Raw genomic sequence first — 5,000 nt, forward strand, 5'->3', positions numbered from 1 at the left:
TAGGGTTAGGGTTAGGGATAGGGTTAGGGTTAGGGTTAGGGATAGGGTTAGGGTTAGGGTTAGGGATAGGGTTAGGGTTAGGGATAGGGTTAGGGTTAGGCGATAGGGTTAGGGTTAGGGATAGGGTTAGGGTTAGGCGATAGGGTTAGGGTTAGGGATAGGGTTAGGGTTAGGCGATAGGGTTAGGGTTAGGGATAGGGTTAGGGTTAGGGATAGGGTTAGGGTTAGGGTTAGGGATAGGGTTAGGGTTAGGGATAGGGTTAGGCGATAGGGTTAGGGTTAGGGTTAGGGTTAGGGTTAGGGATAGGGTTAGGGTTAGGGATAGGGTTAGGGTTAGGCGATGGGGTTAGAGCTAGGGTTAGGGTTAGGGTTAGGGATAGGTTTAGGGTTAGGGGATAGGGTTAGGGTTAGGGATAGGGTTAGGGTTAGGGTTAGGGTTAGGCGATAGGGTTAGGGATAGGGTTAGGGTTAGGCGATAGGGTTAGGGATAGGGTTAGGGTTAGGGTTAGGGATAGGGTTAGGGTTAGGGTTAGGGTTAGGGATAGGGTTAGGGTTAGCGTTAGGGATAGGGTTAGGGTTAGGGATAGGGTTAGGGTTAGGGATAGGGTTAGGGTTAGGGATAGGGTTAGGGATAGGGTTAGGGTTAGGCGATGGGGTTAGAGTTAGGGATAGGGTTAGGGTTAGGGTTAGGGATAGGGTTAGGGTTAGGCGATAGGGTTAGGGATACGGTTAGGGGTAGGGATAGGGAGTATCTGGGACGGGCAGAGACTCCTCGGCGGTCCCCCCGGTCCCTGGCGGGCAGACGGACCTCCTGGGCCGGAGGCAGCCTCCGCCGGCGTTACACCCTGTCCCTGGCGGGCAGAGGGACCTCCTGGGCCGGGTGCAGCCTCCGCCGGCGGACCCCCCGGTCCCTGGCGGGCAGAGGGAGCTCCTGGGCCGGGTGCAGCCTCCGGCGGCGGTCCCCCCGGTCCCTGGCGGGCAGAGGGAGCTCCTGGGCCCGGTGCCGCCTCCGCCGGCGGTCCCCCCGGTCCCTGGCGGGCAGAGGGACCTCCTGGGCCGGGTGCAGCCTCCGCCGGAGGACCCCCCGGTCCCTGGCGGGCAGAGGGAGCTACTGGGCCGGGTGCAGCCTCCGGCGGCGGTCCCCCCGGTCACTGGCGGGCAGAGGGAGCTCCTGGGCCCGGTGCAGCCTCCGCCGGCGGTCCCCCCGGTCCCTGGCGGGCAGAGGGAGCTCCTGGGCCGGGTGCAGCCTCCGGCGGCGGTCCCCCCGGCCCCTGGCGGGCAGAGGGAGCTCCTGGGCCCGGTGCAGCCTCCGGCGGCGGTCCCCCCGGCCCCTGGCGGGCAGAGGGAGCTCCTGGGCCCGGTGCAGCCTCCGCCGGCGGTCCGCCCGGTCCCTGGCGGGCAGAGGGACCTCCTGGGCCGGGTGCAGCCTCCGCCGGCGGTCCCCCCGGTCCCTGGCGGGCAGAGGGAGCTCCTGGGCCGGGTGCAGCCTCCGGCGGCGGTCCCCCCGGTCCCTGGCGGGCAGAGGGAGCTCGTGGGCCCGGTGCAGCCTCCGCCGGCGGTCCCCCCGGTCCCTGGCGGGCAGAGTGACCTCCTGGGCCGGGTTCAGCCTCCGCCGGCGGTCCCCCCGGTTCCTGGCGGGCAGAGGGAGCTCCTGGGCCGGGCTCAGCCTCCGCCGGCGGTCCCCCCGGTCCCTGGCGGGCAGAGTGACCTGCTGGGCCCGGTGCAGCCTCCGCCGGCGGTCCCCCCGGTTCCTGGCGGGCAGAGGGAGCTCCTGGGCCCGGTGCAGACTCCCCCGGCGGTGCACCGGTCCCCGGCGGGCAGAGGGCGCTCGTGTACCGGGTGCAGCGTCCGCCGGCGGTGCACCGGTCCCTGGCGGGCTCAGAGAGCGCCTCGGCCGGGGATCGTCTCGTCCCAACGTCCGCCTGGTCCGTGGCCCGCAGGGGGCGCTGTCGGGCGGGGTACGGCCACGGCCCGACGTGCCTCCGGTGGGCTGCGGTCAGTGTGTGCCGCCGTTGGCCGGCTGCGGGGCTTGGTGCTGTTCCAGCCGTGCGTTAGGTGGGCGAACGGCAGGGGGCGCCCCTTGGGCGGGTGGCGGGCCCCGCGCGGGCCAGCCGTGGGGGGTCACGGTCCGCCGCCGGGGCGTCCAAAGGGCGGCGAGAGGCCGTCCGCCGGTGCTGACAAGTCATAAACCAGCGGCGGTGACAAGTCATAAACCAGCGGCGGTGACAAGTCATAAACCAGCGGCGGTGACAAGTCATAAACCAGGACAAGGTTGTTGACGGCGCCGGGCGGCGGCGAAGCGGCTCACCCCGGGGCAGGGTGGCGATTCGAGGAGGGGCGCCCACCCGGCCGCCAAGGCCGCCGCCGGCGGGGGCCGGGGGCGCCGTTTTGAAAAAGAACCGTAGGCCGGATGGGGTCCGATCCACCCACCTTATGCCGACGCCGAGACCTCATTCCCGGCATGACTACCGGTGGTCCGTCCCGCTGGTCTGCCACTTGCGTTTGGCGTCACGAGGGGTTGGCGGGGTACCTGCAGATTGGTAGGAGGTGGAAAATCGAGAAATGGACTTTGGTCGGAAAGGTCCCCTCGAGCCTCCAGGTCTGCGGAGACCGACCCGGGCTGCCGCCCCGCCGGCCGCTCGGCCCGATCGGGCGCGAATTTCTTCCGATTTTCGCCCTTTTTTCGGGTTTTCGGCCGGCGCTCCAAACGGCGGCCCGACGCCCCGCCGAGGCCGGGCACGGCTCCCCGGAGCGCGAGGGACCGGATCAGACCTCGTCGGCACTGGCATGGCCACCGCAACGCTCGGACTTAGCCTGGGGAGGCTGGTCGAGGCGGTGGCAAGTCATGAACCAGTGGAGTCTGGCGGAGACTGTGGCAAGTCATAAACCAGTCGGACTTAGCCTGTGGAGGCTGGTCCAGGCAGCGGCAAGTCATAAACCAGTCGGACTTAGCCTGTGGAGGCAGGTCCAGGCAGTGGCAAGTCATAAACCAGTCGGACTCAGCCTGTGGAGGCAGGGCCAGGCAGTGGCAAGTCATGAACCAGTGGCAAATCATAAACCAGTCGGACTTAGCCTGTGGAGGCAGGGCCAGGCAGTGGCAAGTCATGAACCAGTGGCAAATCATAAACCAGTCGGACTTAGCCTGTGGAGGCAGGTCCAGGCAGTGGCAAGTCATGAACCAGTGGCAAATCATAAACCAGTCGGACTTAGCGTGTGGAGGCAGGGCCAGGCAGTGGCAAGTCATGAACCAGTGGCAAATCATAAACCAGTCGGACTTAGCCTGTGGAGGCAGGGCCAGGCAGTGGCAAGTCATGAACCAGTGGCAAATCATAAACCAGTCGGACTTAGCCTGTGGAGGCAGGGCCAGGCAGTGGCAAGTCATGAACCAGTGGCAAGTCATAAACCAGTCGGACTTAGCCTGTGGAGGCAGGGCCAGGCAGTGGCAAGTCATAAACCAGTCGGACTTAGCCTCTGGCGACTTCCAGGAGGTCTATGAGGTCCTGTGCCGCCGCTTTACCGGGGCCAAGGTTGCAGGAGAGCGGAACGGAGGAGTGGATTGGTCCCGCCGACGGGGCACGTGCATATATGAAAAGTGCACCCTACCGTTAGTTAATCACTTGCCCTCGGAAGTGTATGAGGTCGTGTCCAGCCGTGGTACCGGGGACACAGTGGGGGTGTTCCCGCTAAAGGGAGCGGATTGGTCCCGCCGAGCTGCCACTTGCATTTGTGGTCGAGTGTCTCGGACAGCTGGTTAACCACTTGCCCTCGGTAGTGCCGATGAGGTTTTGAAAAAGCCGATCTGCGGGGACTTGGAGCGCCTTCCTCGGATGGACTACCGGGCGCCCTCCCGCCGATTTGCCATTTGCGTTTGGCGTCCCGAGGGGTTGGCGGGGTACCTGCAGATTGGTAGGAGGTGGAAAATCGAGAAATGGACTTTGGTCGGAAAGGTCCCCTCGAGCCTCCAGGTCTGCGGAGACCGACCCGGGCTGCCGCCCCGCCGGCCGCTCGGCCCGATCGGGCGCGAATTCTTTCCGATTTTCGCCCTTTTTTCGGGTTTTCGGCCGGCGCTCCAAACGGCGGCCCGACGCCCCGCCGAGGCCGGGCACGGCTCCCCGCCGCGCAAGGGGCCGTGTTTGCCTTGGTCTGCCTTGGAATTGTCACCAAACGCCCGCGCTTCGCCTGGGGAGGCTGGCCGAGTCGGTGGCAAGTCATGAACCAGTGGAGGCTGGTGGAGACAGTGGCAAATCATAAACCAGTCGGACTTAGCCTGTGGAGGCTGGTGGAGACAGTGGCAAGTCATAAACCAGTCGGACTTAAGCCTGTGGAGGCAGGTCCAGGCAGTGGCAAGTCATGAACCAGTCGGACTCAGCCTGTGGAGGCAGGTCCAGGCAGTGGCAAGTCATGAACCAGTGGCAAATCATAAACCAGTCGGACTCAGCCTGTGGAGGCAGGGCCAGGCAGTGGCAAGTCATGAACCAGTGGCAAATCATAAACCAGTCGGACTCAGCCTGTGGAGGCAGGTCCAGGCAGTGGCAAGTCATGAACCAGTGGGAAATCATAAACCAGTCGGACTCAGCCTGTGGAGGCAGGTCCAGGCAGTGGCAAGTCATGAACCAGTGGCAAATCATAAACCAGTCGGACTCAGCCTGTGGAGGCAGGGCCAGGCAGTGGCAAGTCATGAACCAGTGGAGACAGTGGCAAATCATAAACCAGTCGGACTTAGCCTGTGGAGGCTGGTGGAGACAGTGGCAAGTCATAAACCAGTCGGACTTAGCCTGTGGAGGCAGTTCCAGGCAGTGGCAAGTCATGAACCAGTGGAGACAGTGGCAAATCATAAACCAGTCGGACTTGTCCTGTGGAGGCTGGTGGAGACAGTGGCAAGTCATAAACCAGTCGGACTTAGCCTGTGGAGGCAGGTCCAGGCAGTGGCAAGTCATGAACCAGTGGAGACAGTGGCAAATCATAAACCAGTCGGACTTAGCCTGTGGAGGCTGGTGGAG

This window comes from Scyliorhinus torazame, unplaced genomic scaffold (assembly GCF_047496885.1).
Source record: "Scyliorhinus torazame isolate Kashiwa2021f unplaced genomic scaffold, sScyTor2.1 scaffold_1086, whole genome shotgun sequence".
Taxonomy (NCBI): Eukaryota; Metazoa; Chordata; class Chondrichthyes; order Carcharhiniformes; family Scyliorhinidae; genus Scyliorhinus; species Scyliorhinus torazame.